Below are 18,518 nucleotides of genomic sequence, written 5' to 3' on the forward strand. Positions count from 1 at the left end.
CTCCTCGCCGCCCGCATCCGTGCCTACCGCAACATTTACCATCGGCAGCTATTTCAGAGGTCGGTCTTTCGCCTCCTACAGAGAGCCAGCCTCCTCCTTGTCCCCGCCCTCAAATATCCTTCAGTGAGGACACCGGCGACCTTTGGGGGTGGAGAGGGAGGCGCCTACAAGCCCCTTCCCCTCTCTTCGGCCGGTCAGAAAGCGGGCTTTTCCACCTAAAGTTCCAGCGCTCTCACCTGCCCACCTGCCGCCGCGCCGCCCCAGGCCGCCGCCAGCAGGCCCCAGAGACAGATCTCAAGTCGCTGCTACTGCCCCGGATCCCGGCAACCTTCGCGTAGCGCGGGGGCACGGAGCACGCGCAGCTCTGCGGTCGGTGCCGGGCCGCCCGCACTCCGCTTCTCCGGGTTTTCCATGAAGCTCCAGTCAACTGCGGCCGTCACCGGAAAAAAACGGGGAGCGAAGTTTATTCAGTGTATTTTCGAGCAAATTGTTGAAAATGAAATTTTAAAAGAACGCATACAATTTAAATAACATATCAAAACGGTACAGCTTCTGCCTTCTGGTGAGCGCTTAGCAATGATTTACTGAATGAATGAAAGAAGTAGTCCACTGCCCTCTGCTCTCTGGCCTGACATGACCAATCACAAAACGCTTGAATTTTTGGCTCAGCGCCAGTTTCCCGCCTCTCTGTGCGGTTGTCTCGAAAATCAGGAGTTACCCTCCAGTAACTTCCGGGATCGGGTTTGGAGAATGGACATGCGCCGTGAGAGATAGTTGCCTTCTACTAAAGCATCCGCCCTCAGTTCTTCTTGAGGGCTGACCCGGAAGCGAGGACTTTTACAGCTCGGTACTCTTCATAGATTAGATAATTCATCCGTTATTTCCCCATCCTGCTTCTGGGTTCCAGGACAAACCTTTTATTCTCTTTTAACATTAAAAAAAAAATCGAGGAAGTTATGTTCAAACATGGCTATTTTCATTAAAGTTTATCCGGCACTGTGAAAGCTATCTTTCTTTTCCCATAATCTTTCGCACCTAATATATGTTTCATTCTTGAACTAGTCATTTTCCAATGTTAAGAAGACATACCACAGAAAAGCGGTTTTTTTCTCTCGATCAGTTCAACTGCTAGCACTGTGAGTTACCGTGATTCGTTACTTGCTAATCATAGTCATTGGGTTCCCAGCCTTTAAATAGCCTGCGTCCGGCGCCATTTTTGTTTTGGGCCCACTTTGAAAGCCGCGATATTCTGAACAGAGGCCATTTTTCTTTTGGGCAGATTCCGCGGGCCATCGAAGTGTTTCGCTGCCATCTTAAATCCTGGCGGTGGCCTCAATCCAACAGCGAAGCTGCCCAGATCATCTTGTGTTTGGGCGGCGGCTGAGTTCTCAAAAGCGCGCGGAGACCCTGGGAAGTAGGAAGTAGGCGCGAAAGTGCTTCCTCTAAGCTTCTGAAGGTTGGCTGCAGCGCCGGCTACCTGTGTAGTCCGAGTTCCCACAGCCAGGTACTACTCCACCAGTGACCCTGGACAGTAACAAAACATATAAAAGCCCGAGCCCAAACCCCGCCACCATCATAGGTAAGCACATGGACCTCTGACAACCTCAGATGTTCCTTCAAGTGAACTGAACTGTTTGCCCATCTCCTCCCTTCTGGTTTTTTGCTTTGAGTTTTTGAGACTTTTCCGAATCCTTCTCCCTCTACTTCCACCTTTCTTCATTGTTTTCAAAAAGCCAAAAAGTTGCTAAACATCAGGGTGCCATGAGCATGGGCTTTAAGGTGGAAATACTATTCAGGAAAGTTAACTTTATCTTCGGAGAAAGGGAATGCAGTAGATGGGCCAGGTATTTGTATCAAATCATGGCTACCTGCATCCAGAAGTACAAATACCTCCCCCTTCCCAGACATTTTTGGGGATGTGACGTAAATACAGATTGCGTTTGTATATACTTCCCATTCATTCATTTATTCAGTGCATTTCTTGAGTACCTAGTTTGTGCTAGGCCATAAGGATTCAGCAGTTAACTAAAAAAATCCATTAACTCATGGAGCCTACACTTTATCACCTTGACATCTACTAGGTTGAGACAAATAATAGTATTTTATGGTTCTTAGCACTGCTAGACAAGTATTTGCTTTCTCCTTCCCCTGAACCCTGTTTTTTAGTTTTAGTTTTTAATTTTTTTTGGCCGGGAGTAGGAATTAATGGTATTGACACTTACTTCTTGGATCCTAGACATAACGATATTTGTAAGCCAGTTAGCTAGTGTTACAACCAATATTCCAGTTACTTAGGGCCTTGTTGTTTAAAGTTTGGTCCACCTACCAGCAGCATCAGCATCCTCTGGGAGCTTGTTAGAATTACACTTCATGCCTCACTCCAGAGCTGCTGAATCAGAATCTTCCTCAAGAAGGGCACCTTAAAGTTGAAGGAACATTGATTCAGGGCATGGGCTAAAGATACAGCCCTTTCTTTCTTTTTGTTTTCTTTTTTTTGTTTGTTTGTTTCCCTTAGATGGAATCTCGTTCTGTTGCCCGGGTTGGAGTGCAGTGGCGCGATCTTGGCTCACTGCCATCTCTCCCCCTCCTCTAGCCAGGTTCAAGCAATTCTCCTGCCTCAGCATCCCCAGTAGCTGGGATTACAGGCGCACGCCGCCATCACCCCCGGCTAATTTTTGTAATTTTAGTAGAGACGAAGTTTCGCTATGTTGGCCTGGCTGGTCTCGAACTCCTGACCTCAGGTGATCCACCCGCCTCGGCCTCCAAAGTCCTGGGATTACAGGCGTGAGATACTGCGCCCGGCCTGGCCCATGCTTTCTTCAACCCGTGCTTCTTAACTAGATTCATAGTGTATTATCAATTTATTCCATGTTCTAAATGCAGTGGATATTTGACAGGTTTTTCTGTGCTTTTACTTCATTGACTTGATGTTTGAGCATCAATTTAGCATTCCAAAAAGTTGAAAAGAGATTCTGTCATCCCAATATACTTTTATGTAACTTCTGTTATGACATAACATCCCAAATGTAGGGTTTTCTCTGTAAGTCTTAACATCCAATTTACCACTGGCTTGCGTTTTTTTTAAAAAAGTTGTTTACTGTGCTTCTTGCTTTCTCATATCTTGTATACATATGTGCTTTTAATTTATTGAAAGTTGAACTCAAAGTTTGCATGTGGACAGCAGTTCAATACTGACTTGGAAAACACTGGGCCTTGGTTTACCAAAGCTTTTTGTGGCACCTTGCTTTCTTCTGTCTTCCCATTTTGTTTTATTTCATATATGTTTTTATTTTTTGAGACAGGGTATAACCCTGTTGTCCAGGCTGAAATGCAGTGGCGGGATCATAGCTCACTGTAACCTCCAACTCCTGGGCTCAAGTGATCCTTCCGCCTCCGCCTGTCAAAGTGGAGGAGAGCGGGTATTAGAGACCGCACCCAGCCGCCTTCTGGCTTTCTGTAATGAGAAATCTAAATCAAGAGTTCTCGACCTTGGCTGCACATAACATTCACCTGGGAGCTTTAAAAACAGACTCCAGACCTGTATCTGCAGAGACTGAGACCCTCTGGATGAAATTGAGTCAGTAAAGAGTATGAGAAAACAGAAACAACTTTTACGTTTTTTGTTGTTATGTTCGATTTTCTCTCCCTTCTGATGTTACTTAAAATAATCGGGATTTTGAAAACCATGAAAAGAATTGGATTAAGAATGTAAGGAACCAGCTTCCCAGTAACTGGTCAACTTGCCAATTATTTGCTTTGTGTCCTAAGAAAGTTGTCCAGCCTTTCTGCTTCTCCCTCCATCTATTAATTGGGAAAAGAAAATAAGGCCACTGTTGTTTTTTATTTAGTTTCATGTGGTGTTGCCAATTATAGTGAATATGTATATTCTGTGAGTGTGAGAAAGAAAAGTATTTTACAAGTGCAATATTCGTTGCTTCTAGTGTTAACATCCCTTATATTGTGTGTGGCAGTAGAGCGTGATGGGTTAGGAAATTAACTCTAGGGCTAGACTCCCTGGGTTCAAATTCTAGCTCCTCTGCTTATCAGCTTTGTGACCTTGATCAGATAACTTATCCCTTCATTACCTCAGTTTCCTCATCTGTAAAATAGGGTTGATGTGAGCGTTAGATAAATTAATATAAGAAAAATGCTTGTAACAGTGTCTAGCACATAGTTCAGCCATGTAAATATTAATTAACTATTGTTAAATTTTATTATAATTAAATTTCTGGGTTTTAAGGTTTTGTTTATGCATGCAAATCACCAGGGGAAAGGTATTACAGTTCTGTGACTTTTCAGGATATGAGCTTGTTTGGAAAAGAGGGTGATCTAAACACAATATACCAGGCCAGGAAGAGGATTTTTTTTTTCTGTATTTTTTAAACAGCTTTATTGAGGTATAATTGTTATACAGTTAATGCACATATTGAAGTGTACAATTTGATATGTTTATGCCAGTGAAACCATCACCTCAACAAGATAATGAAGGTATCCATCACCCCTAAAAGTTTCCTCTTGCCCCTTTGTCATCCCTCCAGCCACTCCTCTTCCAGGAAACCTCTGATCTATCACTGTAGATAAGTTTGCATTGCATTTCCTAGGTGTTTTTTTTTTTTTTTTTTTTTTTTTTTTTGAGACGAAGTCTCCCTCTGTCACCCAGGCTAGAACTCAATGGTGCGATCTTGGCTCACTGCAACCTCCGCCTCCTGAGTTCAAGCTATTCTCCTGCCTCAGCCTCCCAAGTAACTGGGATTACAGGCACCCTCCACCACGCCCGGCTAATTTTTCTTTGTATTTTTAGTAGAGATGGGGTTTCACCATGTTGGTCAGGCTGGTCTCGAACTCCTGACCTCAAATGATCTGCCTACCTTGGCCTCCCAAAGTGCTGGGATTACAGGAGTGAGCCACCATGCCCGACCGCATTTCCTAGGTTTTTATCTAACTGCAGTCTTGGAGTGTGTGCTTTTTAGGGGATAGGGGTTAGTCTGACTTTTTTCATCATCATCATCATCATCATTTTTTTTTTTTTAATTTTTATTTTGTTTTAGAGAGGATCTTGCTGTGTTATACAGGCTGCTCTTGAACTCCTGGTCTCAAGCGATCCTCCTGTCTCAGCCTCCCAAAGCGCTGGTATTACAGGCATGAGCCACACCATGCCTGGCCATCATAATTATTTTGATAATCATCTTTGTTGTTGGGAGTTTCGATAGTTTATTCCTTTTTAATACTGAGCGGTATTCCATTGTGTAGATACATAATAATTTGTTTACACATTCACCAATTGATGAACATTTGGTTTGTTCTTATTTTTATAATACTCATTCTCACATTGCTTTGTTCTTCTCTAGCTTATTTTAATTAAAAAAATTTTTTTTCCTTTTTTCACTTTTTTGAGACTGGGTCCCACTCTCAGGCTGGAGGGCAGTGGTGTGATCTCAGCTCTCTGCAGCCTCCACCTCCTAGGTTCAGCTGATTCTCGTGCCTCGGCCTCTTGAGTTCAGGTGATTCTCGTGCCTCGGCCTCCTGAGTAGCTGGGACTACAAGTGTGCCTCACTGTGCCTGGCTAATTTTTTGTATCTTTACTAGAGATGAGTTTTCGCCATGTTACCCAGACCTGCCTCAAACTCCTGGACTGAGGCAATCCTCCCACCTTGGCCTCTGAAAGTGCTGGGATTACAAGTATGAGCCAGGGGCCTGGCCTCACAATTTTTTTAGAAGTTTAATTATTTGGTAATGAAGCCTTCTGTGTACAGTGAAACCAAGAGGTGATAGTTGTAAAGCATGTTTGTATTAAAACTTCACTTTTGCTGTTATGTAGTTTATGAATTAATGTTTTGTGAATGAAACACGGCTTTTTAAAAATGCAAAATGTGTGCATTGACTTTTAAGTGTATAGTTAGTTCTTGACATGTACATGTCTAATCATTTAAAGCTGTATTAAACCTCAAGTCTACTTTTTAGAGATTGAGGACAATAATTCATGCACATGAAGAAACCTACTTATTAGGTAGCAAAGTAGAGAGCTATAAAGCCAACCCTATAATGTTATAAAACTCCCCTTTGTCAGGGAAACGGGGAGTACCACTTACATTTTGAGTGATGTAAGTGTATTTCTAAAGTCTTTTTGCTTCTATTATGTAAAAGCGGTTACTTGTATTTATTTTAGTATTGACATTTTGTGCTTGAATTAATCAGAGGTGGTTTAAAATTGGATTTGACTGATGTTAACTATAGGATAATATATACAATATGGCTGTTACAATATCTTGGACATAGAAATTCATTTGTGTCACTGTTGATTTATCGTCTACTTAGAAAAGATTGGATTTTTTTTTTTTTGCATTTAAAAATTATTCTGGGCCCAGTGCGGTGGCTCACGCCTGTAATTCTAGCACTTTGGGAGGCTGAGGCGGGCAGATCAGTTGCGGTCAGGAGTTTGAGACCAGCCTGGCCAGCATGGTGAAACCATCTCTACTAAAAATACAAAAATTAGCTGGGCATGGTGGCGCACACCTGTAATCCCAGCTACTTGGGAGGCTGAGGTGGGAGAGTCGCTTGAACCCACGAGGCAGAGGTTGCAGTGAGCCAAGATAGTGCAACTGCACTTCAGCCTGGGCGACAGAGCAAGACTTTGTCTCAAGAAAAACCTAGAAACTAAAAAATAAATACAAATTATTTTTAATTTATGTAAAATAAAATTATTCTTGGGTATGTAGTTTTCAGAGTTTTAATCAGTGCATTGAGTTTTGTAACCACTATCGAAATCAGCACATGGGACAGTTCCATCGGCTCCTTCCTCCCCAACTTCCCTTCTGCCACCCCGTTGTAGTGCTCCTTACCCCTTCACCTTTGGCAACCAGTGATCTGTTCTCCATCATAACAGTTTTTGCTTTGAAGTGATTAGATTGTAAAACTATTTCATTAATGATTATCAGAACTTTTTTTTCTATGTAAAGGTGACTGGAAAACATTAGTTTTCAGAGTTCTTGGGTTACAAAGTGGATTGATCATGTGCTGTTTGCTTGTACTCTTGTTAAAATGATTCTGTTTAACAGACTGAGCACCCACTGTGTATCAGGCACTAGGCTCCATAATTATATATCTGATCTCATGTAATCCTTACAGGAGCCATGAAATAGAAACTGTTGTTATTATCCCATTTCAGAGGTAAGAAAACCAGAGAATTAAAGGAGTTGAATAGCCTGCTTCAGGTCATACAAAGTCAGAGTTTGAAGGGATGAGTTTTACAAGAACCTAAGGACATGTACCACGTGTGGGTGCCTATGTCTGTTTCTGACTAGGTATTAAATAAAAACTAGATTCAGGCTGGACACAGCGGGGTCACACCTGTAATCCTAGCACTTTGAGAGTCTGAGGCGAGTGGAGTGCTTGAGCTCAAGACTTAGAGAACAGCCTGGGCAATATGGCAAAACCTCATCTCTACAAAAAATACAAAAATTAACCGGGCATGGTGGCTTACACCTGTAGTCCCAGCTACTCGGGAGGCTGAGGCAGGAGGATGATTTGAGCCAGGGTAGGTTGAGGTTTCAGTGAACTGTGATCACGCCACTGCACTTCAGCCTGGGCGACAGACCAAGACCCTGTCTCAAAACAACAACAACAACAACAACAATGAAAACCTACTAGATTTTGCCTATTAGTAAAGCATCCCATGTGGTGGCTGGTGGGTATTTTCTGTGGGCACAGCAGGAAGGGGAGGCTCAGGTCATGGGTCAGCTGACTAGGTTGAGAGTATAGAGTAACTAAAAGGACTGTTCCATGGAATTATTCTTGGTAGAGTATCAATGTTTGACTTACATTTAGTGACAAAGGATTTTTAAGTTCTAATTTTTTTGTTACTTGCATTATCCTCTTTCCATTGTTGAAGCTGAAGTGTTTTGTTTTTTTTTTTTTTTAAATAAGTAAACTGGCATTCAGAATTACCATCTGAATAATAACAAAAGCTGATTCTTTTTGGCACTGAAGTTGCCTTTCAGACTTTATCTGAGTGGTCACCAGTGAAGCCTTCGCTCATTTGTTGTTTTTCCTCCATCTTTTGTTAAGTTTGTGATTCATTCCTTGATACTGGTTGTTTTGGTGATAAGATTGGTGCATGTGTTGGGAGAGGACAACAGTGAAATGATTTCTCATTCTTGAATTATAGCTGCAACTTCAGAAGTTCTAGGGCCTTTGCTGTTTTCTGTTTCTGTTCCCATAACTAATGAAAGTTCTTTAAGATGATAGAAAGAAACATAATAATTTCCTAGATAAAATTTGAAATCTGGAGATTAGAAGCCTAAAGTTAATTTCTGGTCTATTTAATGAGAGCAGTTGCTTGTGACATAGGCCAGCAATCACTAGAAAGAAGACAAATGTGAATTTCAGAGTGCCTTAGATTTTCCCACAGAATAATCTAGAAGGTCATTGACTTTCTTTATTAGAGTTTATCTCTGCTTTGTATTTAAATGACAGGACAATCTTGTGATACTGTTTAATCTACTTCCATTCCCTCCCCAAATTAATTTTTTAAGACTCTTAGGATCTTTCTCGCTCCACTAAAAACACACATGTAATCATATTTTTGGTGGGGTCATACCCTATCAAAGTCTCCTCATTGTGAAAGAATGCTTGTTTTCAGGCCTCAGAGGGTGGACTCAAGAATGCACAACAGAAGATGAGGCATCATTTTTAAGTTATCATATACTCTAACTTCTCAGCATACTTACGTAAATTATATACTTTCAGATATTTGGAAAATCGATCTTTTTGGGTTGTCCTACACTTCTTAAAAACAGGCAACAAAATAAAACTGCCACTGAATTTAGACTTGAATTACCAGCTCTGGTAGCAAAGGCTTTTTAACATTTATTCTGTAAACCTGGGCACTGAGCTTGCTGCATCCTCCTGAAAACAACTCTGAGGGCCTAGGAAAATAATCATTTAAGATGCATTGTTGCTTTTTGTGTGTGTGTGCACATTTGCTTTTTAATGATCAGTTAAAAAAAAGTTTAGAAAAGCCTCAGGATGTTCCTTGATTTAAAACTTAATTAACATAGAAGCTAATAATATATTTTTCATTTAAATGAACGTTAAAATGCCAGTATTTTAAAGACAAAGAATTTTATGCACCGAAAACATCATCTTTGTGGTATAAACTTCAACCATACCTCTAATCTGTTGCCCATTATTTTCAGTATGAAACACTAAGATCTTCTGGGTATGTGTTTATATGAATTACAGCTCTCAGCTTTGGCTGTATGATATATATAACTGAAGTGTTATTTATTTGGTGAAATAGGTCCAGAGTGCTTGACCTCTTTTTTGGAATGCTTACTGTGGAATTTGGAATTTGGGGACAGTAAAGATACATTGGATAAATAGGTATAAATCTAAAACAAAAACAAAAACAAAACCACAGTCTGATTTAGTAACATCAGTGGACCCAAGTCAGCAAAGTTTTAATGTATAACTGTACCACACCCCAAGTATTAAAGAGGAGATGAATGGACCCTGTCCTTGGGAATCTTATAGTCAGGGAGAGGACCAGATTTAGGTGTAATTCAGTGGGCTAGGCATGAGAGTAGAGGTGGTTCAAATGTGTCCCCGAGAAGGAGCAATTCACTTGGTTCATAGAAGGCTGCAAGGTGGCATCCGAGTTGGGTCTCAGAGGATAACTCAACTTGCCTTAGGAGAGGACATTCCAAGTGCAGCATGCATGGGTGAAGGCAGAGAGAAATGGAGTTGCCTGTTCAAGGACACGTGCCAGGAGTTGGTTATGTGGTGGCATTACAGGTGTGAAGTTGCCTGTGCCATAAGATGGAGGTTTGGACAGGGACACTGATATGGTTTGGATTTGTGTTCCTGACCAAATCTCATGTTGAACTGTAACCGCCAGTGTTGGAGGAGGGGCCTGGTTGAAGGTGATTGTATCATGGGGGCAGATTTCCCACTTGCTGTTCTCAGGATAGTGAGTTCTCTCGAGCTCTGGTTGTTTAAAAGTGTATAGTACCTCTCTCTTTGCTCTCTTCATCCTGCTCCAGTCATGTAGGACATGCCTGCCTCCTTTTGCCTTCCACCATGATTGTAAGTCTCCTGAGGCCTTCCCAGCCATGCTTCCTGTAGGGTCTGCAGAACTGCAAGCCAATTAAACTTCTTTTCTTTATAAATTACCCAGTCTCAGGTAGTTCTTTATAGCATTGCAAGAACAGACTAACACAAGCACCGATAAAAGGACTTGTGATGCTGTGGGAAATCCCAGTGAAGAGTTTTGAATAGGGGACTCATGCTCAGACAACTCTAATGTTGGGTTTGGGGTTGGGGAAGTACAAGGATAGAGATTAGAGGTACTTTAAGAGGCCGTAGTTGTCGGGGGTGTCCTCAGGATAACCCTTTCTTTGGTGTCTGGACCTCCTGGCATCACCGTGTGTTTTAGTCTGCCTGTGCTGCTGTGACAAAATACCTTAGACTGAGTAATGTATAAACAATAGGAATTTATTGCTCACAGTTCTGGAGAATGGGACGTTCAAGATCCCAGCAGATTCACTGTCTGGTGAGGGCTTTCTTTCTTTCTTTCTTTCTTTTTGAGATGGAGTCTCGCTCTGTCACCCATGCTGGATTGCAATGGCGTGATCTTGGCTCACTGCAACCTCCGCCTCCCAGGTTCAAGCGATTCTTCTGCCTCAGCCTCCTGAGTAGCTGGGATTACAGCTACTTTTTGTATTTTTAGTAGAGATGGGGTTTCACCATGTTGGTCAGGCTGGTCTCGAACCCTTGACTTCATGATCCGCCCACCTTGGCCTCCCGAAGTGTTGGGATTACAGGTGTGAGCCACCGCACCCGGCCTGGGCTTGCTTTCTACTTCAAAGATGACACCTACTTGCTGTACACTCACATAAGGTAGGGAGGCTGGGGAGCTTGTTTGAGCCTTTTTTAAAATAAGGGCACTGGTCCCATTCGTGAGGATGGAGCCCTCATTACTTACCACTTTCCAAAGTCCCCACCGTTAATACTATTACATTGGGCACTGGGTTCCAACATGTGAATTTGGGGGGATACCAACATGTAGACCATAGCACCGTGTTGTGATTTGATTTTTCCTTCTCATGGGAGGCGGACGGGCCCATCCATGACTGTCATCTGTTCCATCCCAGGTAACAGGCTGTGTGCATGTAGTAAGAGAAGAGAACATGTGTTCGCCACAGATTCTCGGGCAATTGGTTCTTCTGTGATAAGATATCACAACTAATTGGGTTTTGTAAAAGAATAGTGAGGGACATGCCCCTCAGCTCCCAGAGGATATGAAAGTCTCCTGGTTGGATGTTGCACAGTGGTTGTCAAGGCCTGAATAACGGAAGGGATGAGAAGATTTTCCTTCCATCCCCTACTGCCTTGCCAGACGTGCGGAGACTTCGTTGGGAGGCAGGGGCACCTTACTCTGGGCATCACCTCTGCCCATTTTTCTGTTGGATTGTTTTTTCTTTTTCCTTTTTTTTTAAGATGGAGTTTCGTGCTTGTGGCCCAGGCTGGAGTACAATGGCGCGATCCTGGCTCACCTCAACCTCCACCTCCTGGGTTCAAGCGATTCTCCTGTCTCAGCCTCCCGAGTAGCTGGGATTACAGGCAAGTGCCACCACGCCCGGCTAATTTTTTTGTGTTTTTAGTAGAGACAGGGTTTCTCCATGTTAGTCAGGCTGGTCTCGAACTCCCGACCTCAGGTGATCCACCCACCTCAGCCTCCCAGAGTGTTGGGATTACAGGCGTGAGCCACTGCGCCCAACCTGGATTGCTTTTTCTTGCATACTTATGTTTTGCTGGTTACATGTCTTACAAATATTTTCTCCCAGTTTATGATGCCTCTCCCCCCATTTCTTTATGGTATGTTTTGATGAAGAGATGTTTTAATTTTTTTAAGCTTTTATTTTGAAATAATTATAGATTCATAGGCAGTTACAAAAAAAGGTCCAGGGAGGTCCTGAAAACTGTCATTCAGTTTCCCCCAGTGGTAACATATGGCATAACTGTAGTACAAATATGAAAACTAGAAAATTGACACTGGTTTAATCACTGTAATTTATTAGAGTTAAGCAGTTACACATGCATTTCTTTGGATTTGTACAATTTTATTACATGTGTATGTTCATGTCACCAATTTCACAATCGAGATAGAGAAATGTTCCATGGTTCCATTGCCACAGGTTCCCTCCTACTGCCTCTTTGTAGCTACACACTCCTCTCCCATCCATAACCCTCTGGCAACCACTCATCTCTTCCCCACTTCTATAATTTTATCTCATAAATATTATGTAAATGGAATCATACAATATGCAACCTTTTGAGATTGCCTTTTTTTTTTTTTTCCAAGACAGAGTCTTGCTCTGTTGCCCAGGCTGGAGTGCAATGGCACGATCTTGGCTGACTGCAAACTCTGCCTCCTGGGTTTAAGCAATTCTCCTGCCTCAGCCTCCCAAGTAGCTGGCATTACAAGTGTGCGCTAAGATGCCTGGCTAATTTTATTTTTAGTAGAGATGGGGTTTCACCATGTTGGCCATGCTGGTCTAAAACTCCTGACCTCGTGATCCACCCACCTCGGCTTCCCAAAGTGCTGGGATTACAGGTGTGAGCCACCATGCCTGGCCGACGAGACTGCCCTTTTTTTTTTGAGACAGAGTCTTACTCTGTCACCCAGGCTGGAGTGCAGTGGCGTGATCTCAGCTCACTGCAACCTCTGCCTCCCGAGTTCAAGCAGTTCTCTTGCCTCAGCCTCCCGAGTAGCTGGGACTACAGGCATGTGCCACCACGCCCAGCTAATTTTTTGTATTTTTAGTAGAAACAGATTTCACTGTGTTAGCCAGGCTGGTCTTGAACTCCTGACCTCAGGTGATCTGCCCGCCTCGGCTTCCCAAAGTGCTGGGATTACAGGCATGAGCCACCAGGCCTGGCTGAGATTGCCTTTTTTTTTTTTTTTTAACTCAGCCTGTTTCCTTAAAATCCATCCAAGTTGCATGTATCAGTAGTTTATTCCCTCTGCCTGAGTAATATGCCAGGGGATAAATGTACTGTAGTTTAACTGTTCACACATTGAAGGATGTCAGGGTTGTTTCCAGTTTGTGGCTGTTAAGAATAAAGTTACTATGATGGCCGGGTGTGGTGGCTCACGTCTGTAATCCCAACACTTTGGGAGGCCGAGGTGGGTGGATTGCGAGGTCAGGAGTTCAAGCCCAGCCTGGCCAAGATGGTGAAACTCTATGAAAAATACAAAAATTAGCCACGCGCAGTGGCAGGCGCCTGTAATCCCAGCTACTCGGGAGACTGAGGCAAGAGAATCGCTTGAACTTGGGAGGGCGGAGGTTGCAGTGAGCAGAGATCAGGCCACTGCACTCCAGCCTGGGCAGCAGAGTAAGACTCTGTCTCAAAAAATAAAAAAAATAAAAAATAAAGTTACTATGAACATTTCTCTGCAGCCTCACCAGCATTTGGTGTTATTATTTTTTATTTGCCTTTCTGGTAGATGTGTAGTGATATCTTGTTGTGGTTTTATTTTGCATTTTCCCATGGCTAATGTTGTTGAATATCTTTTCATATGCTTTTTTACCATCTGTATATCTTTCTTGGTGAGATATCTGTCATTTGCCCATTTTCTGATTGGACTGTTGCTTTTTACTATTGAATTTTGAGACTTCTTTACATATTCTAGATAGAAATCCTTTGTTGGATATGGATTGCAAATATTTTCTCCCAGTTTTAGAAAAGTTTTAATTTTAATATGGCCAAAGCTGTCATTCTTTTTCTTTATGGTTTATATTTTCTCTGTCTAGTTAAAAAACTCCTTTATGATTTTGAGTTCATAAAAATATCCTCTGAAAGGTTTTAGTTTCGCACATTTGAGTTTTTAACCCATCTGTAATTGATTTTTGAGTCTTGTATGAGATAGGGTTCAATTTAATTTTTTCTCAAATAGATATGAGCAATTGTTTGACCACAGTTTATTGAATGAGTCATCTCTTCATTTCCCACTAATTCACAGTGCTGCTGCCAGCATGCATCAGTTTCATAAATGCATGCATTGGTTTCTGGTGTGTGGAGTCTGCCCCTTCTGCCTGTTTGTCTGCCCGTTTGCCAGTACATTAGTTTTTATACCTTGCGTTGTAGTAGTTTTGGTAAGACAAACCCCATCTTTTGTTTTTGTTTTTATTTATTTTCTAGAAGTGCCTTGATCTTTTTTACTCTTTCTCAGTTTCCCCGTTCAAGTTTGTAGTTGGAGTTGCATTAAATTAGTAGATCAGTTTGAGGATGTCTTGAATATATATTTTCATTTTATTCCTAGATACTTTTTATTTGTGGATGCTAGTTTAAGTGATATTTTAAATTCTACATTTTTTACTTTTTTCAAAGAAGTTGTTTCTACTGATTCATCATTAAGCATTTTGTTACATTTTTGTAGGTGCTTTTTCTAGATTAAGAAAGTCCTTTGTATTCATAGATTTCTAATGTTATCTTTTTATTTTTTTTCTGCTTCTACTGGAATGATTATGTGCCTTTTTTCTTCTTCAGTTTTTGTTTTTTGAGACAGGGTCTCTCTCTGTCACCCAGGCTGGAGTGCAGTGGCATAAACATGGCTCACTGCAGCCTTGAACTCCTGGGCTTAAGTGATCCTCCTGCCTCAGTCTCCCATGTAGCTGGAACCACAGGCTAATTTTTTGATTTTTTTTGTAGAGACAAGGTCTCGCTTTGTTGCCTAGGCTGGTCTCAAACTCCTGGGCTCAAGCAGTCCTCCTGCCTTGGCTTCCCAAAGTCCTGGGATTACAGGTGTGAGCCACTGAACCCGGCCTCTACTTCAGTTTTTTAATGTGATGATTTCTCTGGTGTTTAGCAAACCTTGCACTCCTCAGATATCTCACTTGGTTCTGATGTTTGTTTGTTTTCAAGTAGGTTTGCTAGATTAAAATTGCTTTTAGATTATTGCTTCTATGTTCACCCATAGAATTGTCTGATTTTTCATTCTTTTACTGCTCTTGTCTGGTTTTGCTATCAGCACTCCATAAAATGAGTGGTGGGATGATTTCCTTCTTACTCGTTTCTCTGGAAGAGTTTGTATACTGGCATTATTTGTACCCTGAACTGTTGATTTTTGGATTCTAGAGGTTTAAAAATGGAATAGACTATAGAGGTCAACCTTTCCAACTCCACTGTTTTTTTCTGAGGTGGGAAGAATTAAATGCTGAGGCATAAATCCAAGGGACACTTTGCACTGTACCATGACCCAGTGAGTTCATCATTATAGAAACCCTAATCCTGAAGTAGAGGTAATAGTCATTTTATTATGTAAAACAGATGGCTCAAAGCCTTCGCACCAAAGTTCATGCAAATCCATGTAAGAGTGGCTTGAAAAACATCACATTAGCCTCAGTCTCATAGTTTTCTAGGCCCATCTGATTAAGATTAAGAATGGAGTTAAGAAGGTCGGGCGTGGTGGCTCAGGCCTGTAACCCCAGGACTTTGGGAGGCCGAGACGGGTGGATCACGAGGTCAGGAGATCGAGACCATGCCGGTTAACACGGTGAAACCCCGTCTCTACTAAAAATATAAAAAAATTAGCCAGGCATGGTGTTGGGCGCCTGTAGTCCCAGCTACTCGGGAGGCTGAGGCAGGAGAATGGCGTGAATCCGGGAGGCGGAGCTTGCAGTGAGCCTACATCCGGCCACTGCACTCCAGCCTGGGCGACAGAGCGAGACTCTGTCTCAAAAAAAAAAAAAAAAAAGAATGGAGTTAAGAAAGGGACTCAGGCCGGGTGCGGTGGCTCAAGCCTGTAATCCCAGCACTTTGGGAGGCCGAGACGGGCGGATCACGAGGTCAGGAGATCGAGACCATCCTGGCTAACACGATGAAACCCCGTCTCTACTAACAAATACAAAAAACTAGCCGGGTGAGGTGGCGGGCGCCTGTAGTCCCAGCTACTCGGGAGGCTGAGGCAGGAGAATGGCGCAAACCCGGGAGGCGGAGCTTGCAGTGAGCCGACATCTGGCCACTGCACTCCAGCCTGGGCGACAGAGCGACACTCCGTCTCAAAAAAAAAAAAAAAAAAAAAAAGAAAGGGACTCAGGCACTCTTACAGCTTTGGGATCACCTGCGAGAGCAGGCAGACAACCCTGCTGGCCTACTATTGCTTTGTGTAGGAGCTGGCAGCTCACAGGGCAGTGATATGTTTATTGCCCAGTGTGATTATAATTTTGATTGGAAATATCAAATATTCAATATATGGTATTTTTATGAACATTAATAAAGATTCAGTATATTTCTGGAAAATTTCCCTAAAAACAGAAAAAAAAAATAAAAAGGTAAAAAGGTTATATGTATAAGTGACTCAGCTCCAATTATCTGGAACATTTTTTTCACCCGGCAGGCTTTTCGTGAGTACCCTCTAGTGCTAGGCATTGCTCTGAGGGCTGCTCACATATGAGAGTGTACTCCTGCCACCATGGATAAGTATGATTTTACCATATTTGGGACTTTAGCAGATTGGCTTAGTTTGTTTCAGATTTCACCATTTAATTCATCCCCAGCACAAGCCTAGTGCTGTCATAAACCAAAGAAAAGAGGATTTCTTGATTTGAAATGACTTTAGCAAATATGCAAGCTCAAGGTGTATGCACCTGACTGTCCAGATGTGTTATGGGCTTTATCCTGGCAGAATTCATTTATTTATATTTTGTGTATGAAGGGTGCCATCTTATGTAGCATAGTGATAAACGAGTTCAAACTACATTTTCTTTAACAATAGAGTTTCTTTCTTTCTTTGGTTAACAAGAGAGAACCACTACACATGTAGGTTTATTTGAGGTCATACTCTGTGTTGGGAACTTGGACCTTGGTGTGAGGCAGAGGGAGGAAGGTCACACCTACCCTGACAGCCCAATGAGTCACTGACCTTGGCAATTCTACAGGTGACAGATGGTGCTAGTTTGCTCTCAGTGGACCTAACAAGACTCTATCTAGTGCCTGGTTAGGCCATCAGCTGTGAGATCCAGGCCTGGTCCCATAAGTTCTCATTAGGGGAATAGATGGTAAGGCTGGAAGTAGAGGGTCTGTAAGATCTATTTTAGCCCTAAAATTGTGATTTTTTGAATTTCCAAACATTGTGGAAACAAGTGAAAAAGTCACATACCTTGAGGCAGAGTGTGTTATGATACTAAAAACAGACTAAAATATTCAGAATATAGATTTCATTTTCCCAGGTATCCTGTTTTATATTGTCAGACCATATTATTTTATATAAAAAAATGCTTTTCAGTTCCAGATCCCTAGAGATCATTTTTTTGATATTGGACTTTGATGATACTCTTTGAAAAATTCAGCATCTACAACACAAATGTAGCTGTTCTTGTTTTATTGATAAATGTAAAAAAAAAAAAACCCACAAAACAAAAACCTTATTGTGAGTTGAAAATGTGAAAATGTAACTGTATTAGTCATTTTAGCCATTACAGTAACCTCACTGTAATATGGCTCATTCATGATCTATCCAATAGCAGATATGATGTGAAAGCCTTGCCTTGGCCTTCCACTTGGTTTGTCTGTCCTTCAGGAAAAGAAGTATGTATGGGAAAATCAGTGTGTAAAAAATAATTGGATCACACATGTTTTACCTGTGGTGGTTACGTATTGACAAAACTGTCCCCCTTTTCCTGGTTCCATGTCTAGCTGATCCACTTGAGTATTCTTTTTAAGTACTCTCATCTAGGGACTTCCTTAATTCTTAGCAAGGTTATGCAAGCCTGATTTAATGTATTTAAGGTGACTGATTTTATGTTTATTAGACAAAAATAATATAATTTTAAAAATCCATGTGAAGTTTTCAGGATAACCTTTATATATATTGTTTTTAAACATGTGCCTGATTTCCCAGGAACTTACTTTTTTTCCACTTACACTGTGTCTAAATGGGCTTGCTAAGATAAACATCATTAAATATTTTTCTAAGTCATGTGCATTATGTTATTTAGAGAATGAAAATGAATACTTAAAATGACTTACGGTTTGGATAAAGATATTTTTTGTCCATTTAAAAAATTAGGATCTCATCACATAGGAGACAAAAATTAAAAAAATAAAAATTAAAATCAAAGGGTACCAAATTTTTTTAAAAAAATCACCATTGACTAAGTAATAATAATTATGAATACCCATCGAAGGAAGGCCTAGTGGTTTTTTTTTTGTTTTTTTTTGTTGTTGTTTTTTTTCCTGGGATTACAGGCATGAGCCATCACGCCCGGCCGGCCTAGTGTTTTTATGTGTCATTTTATTTAGTCTTTTCAATAATTTTGAGTTAGGTATTATTACTCTTATTTCAGAGATAAAAATCCCAACACTTTGGGAGGCCGAGACAGGCGGATCACGGGGTCAGGAGATCGGGACCATCCTGGCTAACACGGTGAAATCCCGTCTCTACTAAAAATACAAAAAATTAGTTGGGCTTAGTGACGGGCGCCTGTAATCCCAGCTACTCGGGAGGCTGAGGCAGG

General features: G+C 41.6%; 1 protein-coding gene across 2 annotated transcripts in view; it reads left to right on the plus strand.

Annotated features, from left to right (window-relative positions):
- Window positions 1-1,105: 1,105 nt before the first annotated feature.
- Window positions 1,106-18,518, plus strand: part of SLX4I (SLX4 interacting protein) — a 203,531-nt gene continuing 186,118 nt past the window's right edge. The window contains exon 1 of one of the 2 annotated variants that reach the window (XM_011741154.3): window positions 1,106-1,504. The gene's annotated coding sequence lies outside the window, so the exon portion shown is untranslated. Of the gene's footprint in view, window positions 1,580-18,518 lie in introns of both variants that reach the window. The other variant, XM_011741152.3, reaches the window with a different exon arrangement.

This window comes from Macaca nemestrina, chromosome 15, assembly GCF_043159975.1.
Source record: "Macaca nemestrina isolate mMacNem1 chromosome 15, mMacNem.hap1, whole genome shotgun sequence".
NCBI lineage: Eukaryota > Metazoa > Chordata > Mammalia > Primates > Cercopithecidae > Macaca > Macaca nemestrina.